The 21,015-nt window shown below is 42.4% G+C and overlaps 1 protein-coding gene across 15 annotated transcripts in view; it reads left to right on the forward strand.

The window, feature by feature from the left end:
- The window catches only part of SYNE2 (spectrin repeat containing nuclear envelope protein 2), a 374,252-nt gene that overhangs the window by 24,907 nt on the left and 328,330 nt on the right, over positions 1–21,015 (forward strand). The window contains exon 1 of one of the 15 annotated variants that reach the window (XM_073011067.1): positions 949–1,048. The exons of the other annotated variants lie outside the window; for them this stretch is intronic. The gene's annotated coding sequence lies outside the window, so the exon portion shown is untranslated. Of the gene's footprint in view, positions 1–948; positions 1,049–21,015 lie in introns of those variants that run through there. 15 annotated transcript variants of the gene reach the window in all.

Genomic DNA, 21,015 nt, shown 5'->3' on the forward strand with positions numbered 1-21,015 from the left:
AACTTTACTTTTTAAGTTTGTTACCACTCACTTCCAAGTTTAGAAGGGATAGGTCAAAAGTTTGGCAGGAGGATTTTTGGGAACGATTTGTACAAACAGGAGATTTCTGAGCAGTTCCATTTTTCCTGCTGAGAGGTGGTTAATTTGGTTACTTACATTCTCATATTTTGCCATAGTAGAGATTAAGAAAACCACTAGAGTGGAAATGAGAACCATCTCCACATTTTAATATTGTGATTGAAATAGAATTATGGAATGCTTCTGAAGATCTACACTGTTGTAAAGTGACACCATTCTGATTTTCTGGGCTTCTCATAGGAATGTTGATAAAGTCAGCAAGTGGAGCTTGGTGTCTGTGTGTGTGTGTGTGTGTATATATATATATATTTTTTTCTTTTTGAGACAGTCTCGCTCTGTCGCCCAGGCTGGAGTGCAGTGGCGCGATCTCAGCTCACTGCAAGCTCTGCCTTCCGGGTTCACGCCATTCTCCTGCCTCAGCCTCCTGAGTAGCTGGGACTACAGGCGCCTGCCACCATGCCCGGCTAATTTTTTGTATTTTTAGTAGAGACGGGGTTTCACCGTGTTAGCTAGGATGGCCTCGATCTCCTGACCTCGTGATCTGCCCGCCTTGGCCTCCCAAAGTGCTGGGATTACAGGTGTGAGCCACCGCGCCCGGTCGTGGAGCTTGGTATTTAACAGTAGAGTTGGGGATCAAAGAAGTGTTATCTTTCATGAGTATATGTGTTCCCTATGTGTGTGTTCTTTGCTTTCTTATTCTCTGTGTCTGTGTCTTTTTCCTTGTGTTTCCCTGACAGTTCTACTTTATGACTGTCTATAAGGTGTGGTGTTCTGTATTTCATAGTCAAGGTCATTTGCATCAGTTACACTTTTTTTTTTTTTTTTAAATTAAAACTTTTTTTTGATACAGGGTCTCATTCTGTTACCCAGGCTGGAGTGCAGTGGCATCATCACAGCTTATTGCAGCCTCGACCTCCTGGGCTCAAGTGATTCTCCCACCTTAGCCTCCCTTGAGTAGCTGGGACTATAGGTATGTGCCACCGCACCTGGTTTTTTTTTTTTTTTTTGGTAGAGATGAAATCTTACTGTGTTACCCAGGCTGGTGTCAAACTCCTGGCCTGAAGTGATCCACCTGCCTTGGCCTCCCAAAGTGCTAGGATTACAGGCTTTAGCCATCACACCCAGCCTAGCATGGTGTTCTTTGGATGGTGAGTGGCTGGGTGAATAAGAAATGGCACCTGTGGCAACATGATCATGATCTCCACCCTGTGAGACTGGCGTGTCTAGATCTCCTTGGCCTGTACTTGGTACACCCACACAACCCGATAAAACCAGTAGCCCTGGTAAGAGGCTTGCCTGTGAAGGCAGTGAACACCTTTACGGGGAGCTGGGGAGGATTGCTTGATTGTCTAGAGAAGTTGGTTAATGTCTTGTATTTGGGGCCACACAAGAATCAAGACAATCATTTGCTGACAGTCATTCTGCCTGGATTCTGGTCATTTTGTTTCTGCTGCTGAAGCCTCCTTTTATTTTTTTCTGTATTTTTATTTTTAGTTTTTTTGAGACAGAGTCTCACTCTGTTGCCCAGGCTGGAGTGCAGTGGTGCGATCTCAACTCACTGCAGCTTTCACCTCCCAGATTGAAGCAGTTCTCCTGCCTCAGCCTCCTGAGTAGCTGGGATTACAGGCGTCTGCCATCAGTCCCGGCTAAATTTTGTATTTTTAGTAGGGATGAGGTTTCATCATGTTGGCCAGTCTTTTCTCGAACTCTCCTGACCTCAGGTGATCCATCTGCCTCGGCCTCCCAAAGCGTTGGGATTACAGGCGTGAGCCACTGTGCTCAGCTTGAAGCCTCTTTTAAAAGCAGTGATCAAAAAAGAAAAAAATCTAGGCATAACTCTTAAATTATCTGACTGAAGCCATTAAATGATACAGTTTGGACAGGTGTGGTAGCTCATGCCTTGATCCCAGTGCTTTGGGAGGCTGAGGTAGGAGGCATGCTTGAGGCCAAGACCAGACTGGGCAATATAGCAAGACCCTGTCTTTACCATAAAAAGGTCAGTTGGGTGTGTTGGTATGTGCTAAGGAGTTTAAAGGAGCACAAACTGCCTCATGAGCCAAGAAGACTAATGGGAGAAACTGAAGAACTGTACCATGATCTACCCCAACCTTGAGTTGGGCTAACTTATCTCAATAACAAAAGACATTGAAAAGTCTCCTTTTGTGCAAGTTTTATCAGAAGATGATTTAAAATTTTTTTTTTTTTTTTGGTAGAGGATGACTCCCCTAGCAAGGCAGGAAAAGAAGACTCAACCCTCTGAAAATTAACCTCTGTGCATTCTTCACTAGAGTCAGCCCCAGTAAACCTGAACTGTGGGTAGACGAAGGAGTCAGGCACAGATCCAGGCCATGAATTCTTGGGAGAAGCAGTCGGAGCCCACAAAGAGTCTCCATCCCCTGAATTCTGACTGTTACCATAAATAGTGGGTAGCTGTTCATTTCTTCCAGGAAAGGCCCAGGCGGCCGGTGTATGCTATAAAGGAAGCTGGGAAGGTGGGAAAGCCGATCTGGCTGACTGTTAATTGTGCACAGATAGAGAAGGGAGAGTGGTAATATGTAACTTTAGTAAGGAACAAAGGGGCTTCCAAAAGTTCACTTGCTCCAGCCTGAGACAAAGGAGGAAAAATAAATCTATTCAGATAAATAAGCAACAGAGGACAAAAGTATTTTTGTGTTTTCCCTTTGGTATCCACAGATACCATATTTTACAAATACCTCAAGATTAAATTCTTCAATTAGTCTGAAAAAGCAACACAAGAGAATTCAACAAATGAGCCAATAACGTGGGGATACTTGGGTTTATAGCACCAACCAGCAAAGAATATCACAGTGGCATAGAAATTAAATCTCTAAGCTTAGGTTTATTCTTTTTATTAATCACAAGTCACATTCTTAAGAAAACATTTTCTTCTCTGGTTACATTTTATTTTATGAATGAGAGCTTTCTAAATTTTATTTTATTTGTTTTATTTCACTTGATGGAAGGGATGTGACAAAGGTTGACGTTAAGTGGTTTTATTTATTTATTTATTTATTTAATTTTTTTGAGACAGGGTCTCACTCTGTTGCCCAGACTGGAGTGCAGTAGCATGATCTCGGCTCACCTCAACCTCCGTCTCCCAGGCTCAGGTGATTCTCCTGCCTCAGCCTCCCGAGTAGATGCGATTACAGGTGTGCGCTGCTAGGTTTTGCCACGTTGGCCAGGGTGGTCTTGAACTTGTGACCTCAAATCATCCACTCGCCTCGGCCTCCCAAAGTGCTGGGATTACAGGTGTGAGCCACCATGCCTGGCTGAAGTGGTTTTAAAAAATGTGTGTGGGTTACATATTTTTCATTTAGAAGATGAGGTAGCAATAATGCTAAAGGACTTTGACTAAGAATTCTATGTTAAAAAAAAGAATTCTATGTTACATCAACTACCACAACTATTTTTATTTTTATTTTTGTCCTTTATCTTTTAATGGTTGTTTATATGCATATATATTTATATGGTTACATTCCTGTTGAATATCAACATTGGATTCTGTTGATCTTAGTATTTTCTTATTTAATATTTTCTGTAGTCTTTAATTTTTTTTTTGTTTTGTTTTAAAGACAGGGTCTCACTCTGGTGCCCAGGCTGGAGTATAGTGGTGTAATCATGGCCCACTGCAGCCTTGGCTTCCTGGTCTCAAGCAGTCCTCTAGGCTAAGCTTCCCAAGTAGCTGAGACGACAGGCATGTGCCACCGTGACTGGCTAATTAAAAAAAAAAAAATTTTTTTTTTTTTTTTGAGACGGAATCTCGCTCTGTCTCCCAGGCTGGAGTGCAGTGGTGTGATCTCAGCTCACTGCAACCTCTCTCCCAAGTTCAAGCAATTTTTCTGCCTCAGCCTCCTGAGTAGGTGGGATTACAGGAATGCACTACCACGCCTGGCTAATTTTTTTGTACTTTTAGTAGAGATAGGGTTTCACCATATTGGCCAGGCTGGTCTTGAACTGCTGACTTTGTGATCTGCCTGCCTCAGCCTCCCAAAGTGCTGGGATTACAGGTGTGAGCCAATGTGCCTGGCAATTTTTTTTTTTTTTTTTTTTTTTTAGAGACAGGTTTTCTCTATGTTGGCTAGGCTGGTCCTGAACTCCGGGGCTCAAGCAGTCTGCCCGCCTTGGCTTCCCAAAATGTTGGGATTGTAAGTGTGAGCCACCACACCCAGCCAAAGGAAATTTTTATGTTTTTGAATTACCTGTGAAGCTATTACCAGGATGATTGTTTGTCTTCAGTTACTTTGTGGGGTATTGCTATAGAACAAAAATTTGGGCCAGGCACAGTGGCTCACGGCTGTAATCCCAGCACTTTGGGAGGATCATTTGAAGATAGGAGTTTGAGACCAGCCTAGGCAACGTAGTGAGACCCTGTCTCTGTAGTAAACAAAACAAAACAATCTGATCTTTTGAGTTAGAGATATAATACAGATTAATTTATGTGTCATATATTTTTATATATACTTATATAAATATATATTTATGGATAATTTTATACTTATATAAATATATAATTATAAGTATATGTATATCTCTAAAGAATTGGAAAAAAATCCAAATTAATTTCTCTCTTAGTTAATTAATCTGCCACATCAGGAATCTGTTGCTTCATTTCATGTGGATGTCCGGTAGATAAGATGTTGCTTATTCAAAACCACTCAAAGAAACACAAGCTTTGCATAGCCTTAGTACTATGGCCTTGCAGAAACCATTAGAACAATGGCTCTATTACCAATGTTTGTTATTGGAAACTGTAACATATTTCTGATTGGCCAGCCAGATAGACTACTGAATTATGGATAGCGTTAGCCTTATGGGAATTTTATTCCTCTTTAGAATAGTGTTTGAAAGGAAGAGTTTAAAATCCAAGCATTTCACTGAGGAGAGATAATAAGGCCTACAACCCTGCTGCAGTTTATAGTTTATTGGTCATGCTTTTTGTGAATTACTTGAGCCTTCTAGCAAGCCCTGTGATGCAGGTGGAGCCGTAGATCCTTGTGTAACAGCAGAGGAAGTGGAAGCTCAGCTACCTGCTTGTGGTCACGGTATGGGTACACAGAAGAGGGGATGAGAAGCAGTCAGCTCTTTGCATCCTAACAAATGTCAGCTTGAACAATGTCATCATTAGGATGAATTAGTGAGCAGCTAAAATTCCATTTATGGTTTTAATTAGAGATGAGTATACTAATTGATATTAATAATGATGTTAAGTCACCAAAGAAAACTTAAAACATATTCCATGTATTGTATTTAGCAGGTCAAGGAATTTCTATCACTCTTGATTAAAAACAATCATGTTACTGAATGAGTAACATGTGGAGGCTAGGTGAGCGGTGGCTGACACCAGTAATCCCAGCACTTTGAGAGGCCAAGGTGAAAGGATCGCTTGAGTCCAGGAGTTCGAAACCAGCCTGGATAACATAGGGAGACCTCATCTCTACACAAAGTTAAAAAAAAAATTATCTGGGTGTGGTGTCATACACCTGTGGACCCAGCTACTTGGGAGGCTGAGGTGGGAGGATTGATTAAAAACAGTCATGTTACTGAATGAGTAACATGTGGAGGCTGGGAGAGCGGTGGCTTACACCAGTAATCCCAGCACTTTGAGAGGCCAAGGTAAAAGGATCACTTCAGTCCAGGAGTTTGCGACCAGCCTGGATAACATAGGGAGACCTCATCTCTACACAAAGTAAAAAAAAAAAAAAAAAAAAAAAAATTACCTGGGTGTGGTGTCACATGCCTGTGGTCCCAGCTACTTGAGAGACTGAGGTGGGAGGATTGCTTGAGTCTGGGATATTGAGGCTGCAGTGAGCTATGATGGTGCCACTGCACTCCAGCCTGTGAGACAGAGTGGGCTCCTATCTAAAAAAAAAAAAAGATACAATTATTTGTGGAAAGGTTACTTATCCTGATCATCTTATTTTGGTATTATATGAAATAGAGGTTGAGACTGTGGACTCAGGATGGAGCTCAGAGACACAGTGGCTCTTAGAATAAAGCACTTTTACTTCCATGAACCTTGGTTTCATCTATAAATTGTTGATATGGTTAGTATCCATGTCAGAGAAGTTTTATGAGGATTAAATGACATAATGTATATAAATGCTTAGTGCATAGCAAACACTTTGTTTTTTTTTTTAAGGAATTAGGTGGTATTTATTGCAAATATGCTTCTTTATTCTTTTACATTTTATTTATTTATTATTTATTTATTTATTTTTTGAGATGGAACCTTGCTCTGTTGCCCAGGCTGGAGTGCAGTAGCGTGATCTGGGCTCTCTGCAACCTCTGCCTCCCAGGTTCAAGTGATTCTCCTACCTCAGCCTCCTGAGTAGCTGGGACTACAGGCACACACCACCACGCCTAGCTGATTTTTGTATTTTTAGTAGAGACGTGGTTTTGCCATGTTGACCAGGCTGGTCTTGAACTCCTAATGTCAAGGTGATCAGCCTGCCATGGCCTCCCAAAGTGCTAGGATTACAGGCGTGACCCACCACACCTGGCCTATTTATTCATTTATTAAAATCAGGGTCTCGCTCTGTTACCCAGGCCGGAGTGCAGTGGTGCAAATCATGGCTCACTGCAGCCTCAATCACCAGGCTCAGATGAGCCTCCTACCTCAGCCTCCCAGGGAACTGGGGCTGCGTGCACCTCCACACCTGGCTAACTGTTTTTGGTGTTTTTTTGTAGAGATGGGGTTTTGTTGTGTTGTCCAGGCTGGTCTTGAACTCCTGGGCTCAAGAAATCCTCCCACCTTGGCCTCCCAAAGTGCTGAGATTATAGGTGTGCACCACTGTACCCGGCCTTTATTGTACTCTTGATGTGAGGAAATGCCTGTAAATCAAGGCTGAAAATACAAAAAAAAAAAAAAAAAAAAAAATTATATTGGATGATAAATTCCCTCCTCTACAGGGGTAATTTGAATTTGGGAAAAATTGTTCCAGACACAAGCTTGAAGTTTTCTGAACTAAAATATAAATGTAGCCTTGGTTATATTGCTTATAATACAGAAGCTGGCAAACCTTTTTTTTTTTTTTTTTTTTTTTTTTGCATGGGTGTGAGGGGAGTTGGGGAAGTGTGAACTCTTTCTGAAATGAGAAAATATATTGTGCTCTCAGGAAGAGATTTTGTTTTGTGTGCAGTCATTGAGTGGTGATGGGTGACCCAGGGAGAGCTGAGAGGTGGGCCCTTGGTGTGGCCCAGGAGATGAAGGAAAGCCGCTCAGGGCAAAGCTTAGAGAGGAGCCACAGCCAGAATGGCAGGGCCAGAGGGGCACCCTGAGCTGCTTTCCCCTCCTGGAGTATTGAGGGTAAGTAAAATGGAGAAAGCAGGCCCTATTGGAGACGACAGTGGAGAAGGTGGAATTTCTAGACCTAGAGAGCAGGCCAGTGCTGCTACAGAAGCCTTCCGGGGGTACTTGGAGCAGTTTCAGTGACATGACCTGAGTCCTGTAGGAAAGGCTTTTCTTCTGAAGACAGGAAAAACTAAGAAAAGGGTAAAGGTAGGAGGTACTCGTTGAGAGTGCTTAATGATTCTGTCCATCTATCTCTCCAGTAACTCCTTGCACATCCCCTTGGTACCTGCTTTGCATCAGACTTGATGTTTGAAACTGGATGCAAAGAAGAAAGTGGTACTGTAAAGAGCTTAGGGTGCAGTGAGGTCTCAGACACGGAGATGTGTCTGAGACAAGTGTGGTAGATATGCTGAGATTGTGGCATGGGGTGTGTAGTGGGCACCAAGGCTGATCACCTCACTCTGCCTGGGTCAGTTGGAGTCGTCCACGTGGATGGGATAGGCGAGACTGTGTGTGCAAAGATGGGAAGGTGAGAGAGAACCTGGGGCCTTAAAGAGGGCTTCAATTCCTTGGCCATGTTTGTAGGCTTAGGGCCTATGTGAGAGTGTCAAAAGACAGGGATGAAGTAGGAAGGCCCCAGATGTTGAATTTTAAATGCAGTTGATAGGAAGCCTTTGAAATATTTTAAGCAGAGAAGTAGCCAAAGCAGTGGTTTTCAGAGCTTAATGTGGTGGATGCTGTGGTGTACTGTCCAGATTTGCTTCCAAGAAAGACTCGATGCCCAGCCTCTTGGGAGTGACCCCTTTAGCCATTGCCTCAGCTGCAGTGAACCACCTTACTCAAAGGAGGGAGGTGGAGGGTCCCACATCCAGGGACTAATGAGGTGGGAGTAGGAAGGTTGAGCCATCTAGGCCCAATTTAGGACAACTTTGAGAGCCATGTTCCCTCCAGAGCTCACCATGGGGTTGGTAGAGGCCATTATTGAGCCTGCTTTGCATCTCAACTTTCTCCTCTGCCCACTCCTGCTTCCTTCTCTACTCCAGCAGTCTGGGCCTTTCTCACTGTCTCTCTCAGTGACATTGGCAAGGCTCTATATGGTGTCCCTTGATGTGCTTAGGGCTGGCGATTGTTTCCAGGTGGGGAGCACAGACAATCATGGGGCTCACCTTGTCCATTTACCTTCTCTGAAGGATGACTCTTGCATTGCCTGTTGCAGCCTCAATGTAACTGTTTCCTGTATTTTTTCCAATTTTCTAGTTGTTTACAGAAAAACATTAATTCTGGACCCTGTAACTCCCAAATGGCCAGAGCTGAAGTTACTCATTCTGTTTTTAATTGCAGTATATATTTTTTGAGACAGGATCTTGCTCTGTCACCCAGGCTGGACTGCAGTGGCGTGATCATAGCTCACTGCAGCCTCAAACTCCTGGATTCAAGCAGTCCTACCTCAGCATCCTGAGTAAACCTGTTTTGTTTTGAATATGTTGAACTGGGAGATGTTGAGGTAGTTATGCTGCTGGCTATATACGCATTCAACAATATTCAGCTTGCATTTATTGACTACTTGCTGTGTGCCAGGTTTTCGATTAGGTACCAGGGTCATCAAAATGAAGGATAGTAGTCCTTCCCCATGGGGAGATAATAGTCTAATGAATACTTCATTGAAGCTGAAGGAGACGTCTCGAGAATATGCGAGCTAAATAGATGCTGATTTTCTTAATTGGACGCGGCCTTCCTCCCTCCCTCGTTTGCCAGTATGGGATCTTGTTTTATAGTGGAGTGCTTGAGCCCTACACCACCTGTGTTGTGCTAACATAGATAATGATGCCATTTCACAGAGTGAAAGTAGTTTTAACATCCTTACTGCTTGTTTTTCAAATAGGATTCAAAATGCACTGTTGGGTGGACTCACTACCTACAAAAACATACATACAGGGAAACACACACACAAACCTATCACCTCTGTTTACTATCTTTGGCCCAGGAGTGAGGACACTAATGCACCAACAGGAAGATGTGTGCTTAGGTAACTGAGAGCTAATGGTCCTTATTTTTTCTTTGGCTTTATGATCTTCAGCTAGGTAATGACTTTTTATTAGAATAGTTGATTATAATTTATATAAGACAGGGTGAAATGCGTGCTTTGTTGTCCACTTGTTTATTATGTGGAATTTTCTTCCTTTTTTTAAATCATAGACTTTGATTTTAAGAGGAAGGTAGAACAATGTAATTTTAAGAATACATTGTGTGATTATTTGGTGCAAAGTCAATTATTAGGTGCACAGTTTATCTACTGGATGTATATCAATTTATATTTTGTAATTAGATGTCTCAACTGACAGAATTTATCTTGTACTTATTGGAGTAGTAGCCTTATTAATTTTGTGTTTTAAATGATATGGACTGTTCATTCTCTTTTGAGGTGGAGTCTTGCTCTGTCGCCCAGGCTGGAGTGCAATGGTGTAATCTCGGCTCTATGCAACCTCCTCCTTCCGGGTTCAAGTGATTCTCCTGCCTCAGCCTCCCAAGTAGCTGGGACTACAGGTGTGCTCCACCATGCCTGGCTAATTTTTGTATTTTTAGTAGCGACAGAGTTTCACCATGTTGAACGGGCTGGTCTCAAACTCCTGGCACCAAGTGATCCACCGGCCTCAGCCTCCCAAAGTGTTGGGATTACAGGCGTGAGCCACTGCCTGGTCATCATTACTAATTAAAGAATTAGTAATGAATTTATAAAGAAAAAAAGAATTTGTGACCAGGCATGGTGGCTCACGCCTGTAATCCCAGCAGGGAGGCCAAGGTGGCTAGATCACAAGGTCAAGAGATCAAGACTGTCCTGGCCAACATGGTGAAACCCCATCTTTACCAAAAAATACAGAAATTAGCTGGGCGTGGTGGCCTGTGCCTGTAGTCCCAGCTACTGAGGAGGCTGAGGCAGGAGAGTTGCTTGAACCGGGGAGGCGGAGGTTGCAGTGAGCCGAGATCGTACCACTGTACTCCAACCGGGCAACAGAGCGAGACTCCATCTCAAAAAAAAAAAGAAAAAAAGAAAAAATGAATTTGTAAAGAAACCCTAAATGTATGGAAATAATAATCATTTGGGGAAAGAAATGACATTTGTGACATTTTTCAATACTAAAGAGAATTTTCCCTCTAGTTTCCATACTGTCAGAGAACATCACTTAACTTTTCCAGTAGGAAACCAGGTTTGAACTGATCCTACACCCTCTGTGGGTCCCTAGGGAAGGTGTTCAGCTTGTGGCTGTGGAAGAGAGAGCCCAGCTGATTGTCCTTCAGGAGGATCCAGAGACACTACCCTCACCCAGGCCTCACTGACATTGCCAGCCAGACTGAAGATTTATCACAACCCAGAAGAACTTAGTAACTGAACTGGAAGATATGTAACTTCTAGAGCAGCAAGAAACTGTTTTTTTTTTCTTTTTCTCATTCCTGATATTTGAAATATGCTTTAATATTGGTGAGATGGTTGGACTTGGTGCTTTTGTGGACTACTGTGAGTACTGCTTTTTTTTTTTTTTTTTTTTTGAGGCAGAGTCTTGCTCTTTCGTCTAGGCTGGAGTGCATTGGTGCCATCTTGGCTCACTGCAGCCTCCGCCTCCTGGGTTCAAGCAGTTCTCCTGCCTCAGCCTCCTGAGTAGCTGGGATTATAGGATTGTGCCACCACGCCTGGCTAATTTTTATATTTTTTGCAGAAATGGAGTTTCACCATGTTGGCCAGGCTTGTCTTGAATTCCTGACCTCACGTGATCCACCTGCTTTGGCCTCCCAAAGTGCTGGGATTACAGGCATGAGCCACCATACCTGGCTGAGTCCTGGTTTTTATAGTGTCATAAAATGACACTTATTTATCTGGAAGAGCTCATAATGTCTAGCTCCACCCTTATGTTATGGATGAGAAAACTAGGGACCGAGTATGTTCAGTACATTCTGTACAAGCTTGGGACAGAATGAGGGCCAAAACTCAGGCCTGCTAAGCCGCCAGTCCAGGAGTGATTCTACAACACGGTATTGCCCCCTCATAAGACCATTCAGCTTCCCAGACTGTACTTGGTGTGGCTTCGGGTATCCCAGGCCTGGGTGGGGGGCACCGTCCTTTACTGGCCAGCCAGCCAGCAGCTGTGTGTGCTGGTCCCTGCTTCTCGCCATGAGCTGGGATTTTGAGGCCAGGCTTGGTTATATTTTAGCCTGGATGAGCCTGGGTCCTTGTTACTGCTGCCCATTCACCATTCCTGCCCTACTGGAAATTAACCTCATAGTATCACTCACCTAATTATTTTATTTAATTTGCACAGCACAGAGCTGAAGCACAGTGGTGACAATGGCTGGGAATCAAGTCAAGTGAGGTAGCCTATATCCCATCTTGCTGACTACCCAGTGTAGTGCCTGGAACATACAAACTGCACATTCATACTTTTTGGGTAAATTATTGACAAGTAAAAATGAACGAAAGCTAAACAGTAACAGAACATTTTCTACCCTTTGTCTTCTTGAGATGTTTTAGTAGACTAATCCTTGTTGTTCTTTTCTAATTTAAATTTTTATGAACAATCAAGATGTAACGCAGGCATTAAGATTATTTCTGAGAGATTAAGAACATGGGAATACTGATGCTTAATATTTGGCAGAACCAAAAAAATTATGATATAATTACAGCTCTGTAAAAACAAAGTAGGCCGAGTAGGCTCACATGTCTGTAATCCCAGCACTTTGGGAGGCCGAGGCAGGTGGATTGCCTGAGTTCCTGGATTGCCAGGAGTTCGACACCACCTTGGGCAACATGGTGAAACCTCGTCTCTACTAAAATACGAAAAAAAAAAAAAAGTTAAAGACCTATGATAAAGACAAAAATTATCTAAAAATTCACTGGTGGCATTTGGATGGTGAAACTAGGGATATAGTTTTTTCTTTTTTTTTTTTTTGTAGTTTTCTGGAACATTAAAAATTACTTTAATAAGCTTCTCTTTTATAGTACAAAAATCCTCTTAAAATAAATACAATGTATATTCCATTTTGTAGAAAATAAATTGAATGACAGTTTGATTTTCTATCCTTACAGTATATATAACTTACAGTATTTTTAAAAATCCTCTAAAAATAGCTGGATACATTTGTTAACCACTGGCTCTGTGGTGGTGGTGGTGTATACCTTTCCTCACCCATCATAAGGGTCATGGCTGACACTTCTATCTGTAACAAAAGACAGGTTAACTAGAGAAAAGCATACTAAGCATTATTGTTAAAGTATAATTAATAATTCTCCTATTAAAGTATGATTTTTATTTTAAAATATTTATATTTTGGAGTCAGGGTCTTGTTCTGTTGCCCAGGCTGGAGTGCAGTGGCACAATCATAGCTCACTTTAGCCTCAAACTCCTGAGCTCAAGGGATTCTCTTTTTTCAGCCTCTTAAGCAGCTGGAACCACAGATGCAGGCCACGGCCCCAGGCTAATTGTTTCCATTTTTGGTAAAGACAGGGTCTCCCTATGTTGCCTGGGCTGGTGTGAAACTCCTGGGCTCAAGTGATCCTCCCACCTTGGCCTCCTAAAGTGCTGGGATTACAGATGTGAGCCACTGTATCCGGCCCACACTGAAGTATTTAGTCATAGTTTTACATGACACAAGAGTCTTCAGAATGAAGGCCCAAAGACGTCAGGGTGAAGACTCAGGGTGAAGTATCCATTTTTATGTTATGGTTCGATCCATGGACAACTATGTATGCATATGATCAGACAAAAAGGATAGGATCTAGTAGTAACAGACTGAGGGGGAAACTCATTCAGATTCTTCTTGGCCTCTCTCTGCAGCATTCCTTCCATCCAAGTATGGGGCAGGACCCCTTTCTGGAGTGGTTGGGTATTTTCTTTTTGTTGTTGCTGCTGCTGCTGTTTTTTTTTTTTTTTTTTGAGACAGGGTCTTGCTCTGTCATCCAGGCTGGATGGAGTCCAGTGGCGTGATCTTGGCTCATTGCAGCTTCTACTTCCTGTGCTCTGGGGTGATCCTCCCACCTCAGGCTCCCAAGTAGCTGGGACTACAGGCATGGGCCACCATGCCCAGCTAATTTTTATATTTTTAGTGGAGACAGGGTTTCACCATATTGGCCAGGCTGATCTCAAACTCCTGAGCTCAAGTGATCCACCCACCTCAGCCTCCCAAAGTGCTGGGATTATAGGTGTGAGCTACTGCGCTTGACTATTAAGGGGTCTTAGCACTCACAATCAAACAAGGTAGGCCAGAGAATGTCTTATGGTCAGTTCTTACACGGAAAAGCAGGGGGAAGTTTGTTGTAATGTTTTTAGGTTTTATTTCTGGCTTTGGGGAAATGGAGTTCTGATTTCTATGACCCACATTGATGAAGAGGGATTCCAGTTTCCATGGCTTGCCTCTGGAGAGAACGGAGGGGAGAGAGACAGGAGGGCAGGCGGTCAGAGAGAAACCTTGCTTCTGAGGCCTTCGCTTGGGAGTATAGTTTTCTGAGCCCCAACAGTAGATTAGAGGAACGGACTTATTTTTGTGCTTGTTAATGATTTCTAATTTGACGAGGCTCACTTGTCCTGGCAGCCTTCCCATCCCCAAACTACATTTGCTGGGTCCTTTCTGCCTTCATGGGGAAATCTTGAGGTTAGGAAGGTTGAGGTTGCTCCTTTTCCTTTTATGCCTGTTATGACAAGCTTTGCTTTTTTGGACTTCTCCAGGCAGTTAGTTATTGCTGTTCATGCTCCTCTCTGTTCCTGTCTCTAGAAAGCACTTCCCACTTATTCATCTTTGCACCCCAGTGCCTGATATAGTGCCTGGCAAGTCGTAAGCACTCAACTGGTATTTGTTAAATGAGAATGACTGATTACTGTCACCCCTGGAACTCTCAGCTCTTCACGAATTTGGTTTATGTTTTTATAATATTTATCTTACGCCCTCATGTTAGAATAAAATTGGGATGGAAAGCCTCTACATTAAGCAAGAAGCTAAGCAATTGTAGGGGAGGAAAAACTTCTTTCCTCTACCCTCCTAGGTTCAGTGGCTGGAGGCCCTGCCAATTAAACTGTCAAAAGAGATTAACAAGAGAAAAAACAGTTTTAATTACTTACGTAGGCATGAAAGTTCACAAAGAAATGTGGCACGAGGAGGCGGTCAGAACTTGAGGGCTTATATACCAAGGATGACGAAGTGCAGAGCAGAGGCCAGCCGTAGGAAAAGGGGAGTCACTTATGGGAAGGTGGCTAGGAAATGTGTGGTATACAGGGGTTGTTAGTAAGGTTGGTCTTGGAGATTAAAGTGCCTTCTTCACTGATGGGAATTGTTAAGAGACATCCTCCTCGTCCTGGTGCAGCAGAGGGGGACACCTTTACAAATGGAAATTTCCTTTATACATGTAAATTTCCTTTACAAAGAGAAAAAAGCTCTGTTTTTAGAGCTTGCTTGCTGTTCTCAGTTGCTTTCAGCTCAAAATAATCTTTATGCCAAAGAGGAATATTTTGGGGTGACATTCTAGCCCCCTTTACAATTTTATATGGATATATGATTCAGGGCTGTAGTGAGACTTGGACATTACAAGACAAAACAGACCCTTATCTGAAAAAGATTGCTTTTGCTAACTTCCTCTGTAAGGGAACACAGTTAAAGAGAAAGAATGGGTCCTGGCCAAGCAGCAGCTGGTGCCTCTGTTGATAAAAGCACGTGTAATTTGGGTCGGTTATAGTAGTGTGGGCCAAAAGGAAAAAGCAAATCACTCTGCCTTTGCCCATTTGTAATAATAAATTAATTTCTGCATGTGAAAGCATCTCTGCAGCTGCCACTAAAATTGGCAAATATTTTTCTCAAGAAATAGTTTGTTTCAGAAACAAACTTCTGATTTTAACAGCTAACATATTTTTGGCTGTCATAAGTGTTTGCTGCCAAATATTTCAAATTTAGAGATATTTCTTTTAAATATCTTAGGGAGACTAGTGTTTGGAATTTTAAAATAACAATCCTTCATCAGTGGGAAAATGCTACACAACAGAAACGTGTAAAAATGCTCGTGCAGTTATATTATTCAAATGCTTGACAAACATACTGTTACAATCACAGTGAAATCCTGCATGATTTTCCCCAAGCATTTCTTTTCTTCTTAGAATTTTGCCAGTTGTATTTGAAACCATTTTGACCACAGCTCAGAAGGACTAGTTCTGTAAATTTCACAGTTCCTCCATTCCCCCCAACTTTTTGTTTTTCCTCAGAGTAGTTTTTCCCAGAGTAGTTTCATGTTCTTCTTGAAAACTCAAGGCAAAAAAAACATTACAAGCAGAAATTGGCATTTTACCTTAAAATACATCCAGGAAGATATTTGAAGTCAATTCAGTTTTCCATGGCTAAGAATTCTGGTCATTTGGGGAGAAAAAAAATTGTCAAAAATGGAAGAAAGCGAAGCAATTCAAGTGAAGATATCCAAGGAAGGAATTGCAACTTCTTTTTAGTATTCTGTGACCTATGAAGACCTGAGGTTAAAAATGATTTTTAGTATTATTTCTGTTTTATTTGTGTGTGTACAAAATAAATCCTTAGTGTACTTTCTTTCTTTTCTTTTCTTTTCTTTTCTTTTCTTTTCTTTTCTTTTCTTTGTTTTTGGTAGAGACAGAGGTCTCACTATGTTGCACAGGCTGGCCTTGAACTCTAGGGCTTAAGCAGTCCTCCTTCCTCAGCCTCCCAAGTAGCTGGCCGATAGGTGAGGGCCACCATGCCTGGCTGTTTTATTTATTTAGTTTTTAAATGTATTGATTCTCTTTTATTCACAAAGGATTTAAGATGACCACAACAAATACATATAAGATCAGATATTATATGTCAGTCAAAAGTAAAAACAAAACATAATACAAAGACCAGAGAAAAACAAATACAGTGAGGGTCTACACAGTTACTAGAGTTATACCTCAAAGTTAGCCCTGTGTTTTGGGGCAGCCAAAGTGAAAAAGGAACATTAATTATATGGTTCTTATTTTTAGAAAAGAAAGCAACAACAAATACCCATTCTTCATTTCTCAAAGGAAATGAAGTGTTTTCTAGCACTAAATTCTTTAAAAAAAAGAAAAAAAAATTTAATCGAGGATCTTCCTACAAGGAGAAGCAGAAGGTTGTAGAAAGTGTCTTTGGCCGGGTGCGGTGGCTCACACTTTTAATTGTAGCCCTTCGGGAGGCGGAAGCAGTGGGATCACTTGAGTCTAGGAGCACAAGACCAGCCTGGGCAACATTGTGAGACCTATTTTTTTGTCACTACAGAAAAAAAAATTAAGAAATTAGCTGGGCATGATGGCAAATGCCTGTAGTCCTGTCTACTTGGGAGGCTGAGGTGAATCGCCTGAGCCTGGGAGGTTGAGGCTACAGTGAGCTAAGATCGCGCCACTGTACTCCAGCCTGGTCAACAGAGCAAGTCCCTGTCTCAAAAAAAAGAACTTTTCTTCAGCAACATTGCTCAAGTTATTTATTTATTCTTTTTTAAAATCTTTTCTCAAACATCTATTATGTAGCAACTGTAAGGCATACACTATGCTACATAATAATGATTAAAACAGCAAGTAAGACAGCCCGTTCTCACAAAGCTAGAATCTGGAATTGGAAGAATCTGTTTCACAGGGCCAGGGCAGGCTCAGTGTGGAGAGTCTAAGGAATGGGTTTCTCCTTGTTAGCTGGCCAAGCTAAACATTCAGGACCTACAGCCTCTAAGTGATGCAAGGATGTCCGTAGTATACTCCAGCTTAAAATGCCAGGAAGGGTCTAACAAGAGCTAGGCAATGGGAGTCAGGGCTCCAGCCAGCTTGGCTGGGATGCAGAGCTGAGATTATTCCTGGAGTAGGGAGCAGAGATGAGTGATCTATTAGTTACTCAGTTACTTCTTCGGGGAAAAAGGCCAGTTCACCTAGAGCCAAGTTACCCAATGACAGACTGACCTCATTATTTGTTTCTTTTCAGTTCTATTTTAAAAGTTTAAACAGTTTGTATGAGATGGTTTTAACAGCTTTTTGAAGATGTATGTGATGTGTAAGAGGGCCTTTTTCATTTTAATGTGCTGGCATTTTATGGATTTTTTTTTTTTTGAGACAGGGCATTGTTCCTGTGCCCAGGTTGGAATGCAGTGGATGTGATCATAGGATCATAGCTCACTGCAGCCTTAATTAAGCTCCTGGGCTCAAACTGTCCTCCTGCCTCAGCGTCTTGAGCAGCTAGGACTATAGGCATGCGCCACCATGCCCTGCTAATTAAAAACAATTTTTTTTTTCTAGAAATGGGGTTTTGCTATGTTGCCCAGGCCGTTCTTGAACTCGTGGCCTCAGGTGATCCTCCTGCCTTGGCCTCCAAAGTGCTGGGATTGCAGGTGTGAACCACTGCATCCTGTCATTATAAAATAACGTGTATTTGCATTGCTGGAACAGGAAGATGCTGGGGCAGAGATACATAAAAACACACTGTAGAACCTGGACTGCTGTTCCCCCAGAGAGGAGATTGAGGGGCAGAATGAGGGACTGGAGGGAAGGCAGAATAAGTGTATTCGCCAGGAGTATAATCATTACAAATATATTCTTTGATGTAAAGGGTCCTTAGGAATATATTTTTATTATGAATAATAATTCATTATGACCCTCACTACCTTCTCACTCTCCCCTTCTCTGTTCCATACTACCCTGGAAACATTGTTAATCTATTGCTTGTAGGCAAGGCTCTGTTGATTCGGGCTCTCTGTGGGACTTGGGCTCTTGGTGATACGCATTTAGTTCAAGAGTGATGGGACATGAATCTGGCAGAAATGATAGAGTAGGTCACAAAGTCATTCCTGTGTTTTTGGTAGGGATGCTTTAGCATGTTGTCTACAAATTAGGCCCCTTCCTAGAGCTTACAGCTGGAATCTAGCCATCTTCAAGTGATATGGCACTGAGAAATATTAAGATAATCTCATTTATTCAAAGCACATAAATTTCCAATTTCTTTTCTTTTTTTTTTTTGAGATGGAGTCTTGCTCTGTTGCCCAGGGTGGAGTGCAATGGCATGATCTCGGCTCACTGCAACTTCCGCCTCCCGGATTCAAGCGATTCTCCTGCCTCAGCCTCCAGAGTAACTGGGACTACAAGCGCACGCCACCACCCCTGGCTAATTTTTTTTGTAGTTTTAGTAGGGACGGGGCTTTACCATATTGGCCAGGCTGGTCTTGAACTCCTGACCTTGTGATCTGACCCTGTGATCTATCTGCCTTGGCTTCCCAAACTGCTGGGATTACAGGCATGAGCCACTGCACCCGGCCAAATTTCCATTTTCTACTACCAATTTTTTCTTTCTCAGCAATGAATAACAATTTATATTTGTGGCTCAGGAAATGTGGCTCGCACCTGTAATCCTAGCACTTTGGAGGCTGAGGTGCATGGGTCACTTGAGCCTAGGAGTTTGAGACCAACCTGGGCAACATGGCAAGATCCCGTCTCTAATTTAAAAAAAAAAAAAAAAGTCAGAAATTAGCTAGGCAGGTGGTGTGTGCCTGTTGTCCCAGCTACTCAAGAGGCCGAGGTGGGAGGATGGCTTGAGCCCTGGAGGCAAAGGTGACAGTTGAGATTGTGCCACTATACTCCAGCCTGGGTGACAGAGTGAGACCCTGTCTCCAAAAAAAAAAAAAAAAAAAAAAACCCAGAAAAAATTTACATTTTTCTAATTTCATTAGAAAATTTCATTACAATTTTGTAATCTCATTTTGTAATTTCAACATGCTACATACTACATGATATACCGAATGTCTGTGACTTAATTTGTTTGTATCCTCTCTTATTCCAGGGAAAAGTTTGAAGCATTTTTTTTTTTTTTTTTTTTTTTTAATTTTTATTTTTTTTTTTTGAGACGGAGTCTTGCTCTGTCGCCCGGGCTGGAGTGCAGTGGCCGGATCTCAGCTCACTGCAAGCTCCGCCTCCCAGGTTCACGCCATTCTCCTGCCTCAGCCTCCCGAGTAGCTGGGACTACAGGCGCCCACCACTTCGCCCGGCTAGTTTTTTTGTGTTTTTAGTAGAGACAGGGTTTCACCGTGTTAGCCAGGATGGTCTCGATCTCCTGACCTCGTGATCCGCCCATCTCGGCCTCCCAAAGTGCTGGGATTACAGGCTTGAGCCACCGCGCCCGGCCAGTTTGAAGCATTTTATAGAGAAACATAAAATTCACTAGAATAAAAAATGGATGAGGACATTAGAATGACGGAAAAATAGGGATAGATGGATGTAGACAGTGGTAAAGCAACTTATTTTCTATAAAGTCATTTGTAGCTGCTAGAGATGGGCCGTAGCAGCCAAAAAAGGGAGAGAAACCTTGTTTATAAAAATAACGTTCATAAATTAAAAGAACAGATGCCCAGGTTTTTTTGGTACTGAGACCTGAGAGAATTTTCCACAGCATGTTCTCATTAAAGGAACACTGGTTTATGGGCTGTGTACTCCTGAACTCCTGTAGAAAGAGTACAATGGTAGGTTTCTCTTGACTGTTTCCTATCATATCCTGCATAATAAGGCTTGCGGGATCACACTGAAATACATTTTAATAAAAGCAGTTCTCTGAAGGGGCAGAACAATGCAGTTCAGGTTCACGGCTCCCTGGCGGCTGGACAGGATCCAAAGACCACATCCAGGAATGGGTGGACTCTGTTTCAGGCATTCCTCCATGAGTATTGTTTCTTGTAATCCAGTGTTTGTAAATGTGCGGTGGAGAACTTCGGGTTAGATTCTTTGGCAGGAATCTGAAAGTCTGAATGTTGGCCCAGACAAAATCATTACCCTCATTTAACAGATGAAGAAACAGGACCTTGGAGAGGCTGATGATTGCCCAAGGCCGAGTGGTCAGTGGAGAAACTGGGACTACAGCTGAGTTCTCCTGACTCTAAGTCTAGTGCTTTTTCAGCCATTTCCTCCCACTTTTCTAACTTACATAGAATTCTGTTGAAATTTAAAGAGTTAATAATGACTATTTTAAACACTGATAATGGATTCCCTACTTAGATGTTTAACTAAGTAAACGATATTGCTGAAGTCCGTCCTCCCAGTCCTTTGCCCTCCACTCTGTGAAGTAGTGGGTATCCTGCCTTAGCATGTTTTTGTTCTTTTACTGTATATGTGTGCATGTGTGTGTTTAAAATGTCCATAAATGGCCTGGCGCGGTGGCTCATATCTGTAATTCCAGCACTTTGGGAGGCCAAGGCAGGCGGATCACCTGTGGTCAGGAGTTTGAGACCAGCCTGGCCAACATGGTGAAACCTCGTCTCTACCAAAAAATACAAAACTTAGCCAGGATTGGTGGCACACACCTGTAATTTCAGCTACTTGGAAGGCTGAGGCAGGAGAATTGCTTGAACCCGGGAGGTGGAGATTGCAGTGAGCTGAGCTCGTGCCACTGTACTCCAGCCTGGGTAACAGAGTGAGACCCTATCTCTAAATAAACAAATAAATAAATATATAAATAAATTTACATAAAGGACATGTGACTTTATAGTATATCTGTCCTTTGTGCTGGCTTGTTTCTCCACCTTTGTAGTTCTGTATCTATCCATGCTGATATTGGCCGTTCATTCGTTTTAGCTGTGAATAGTCTTCACTTCTACATGAGTCAGCGACAGT

This window comes from Chlorocebus sabaeus, chromosome 24 (genome assembly GCF_047675955.1).
Source record: "Chlorocebus sabaeus isolate Y175 chromosome 24, mChlSab1.0.hap1, whole genome shotgun sequence".
NCBI lineage: Eukaryota > Metazoa > Chordata > Mammalia > Primates > Cercopithecidae > Chlorocebus > Chlorocebus sabaeus.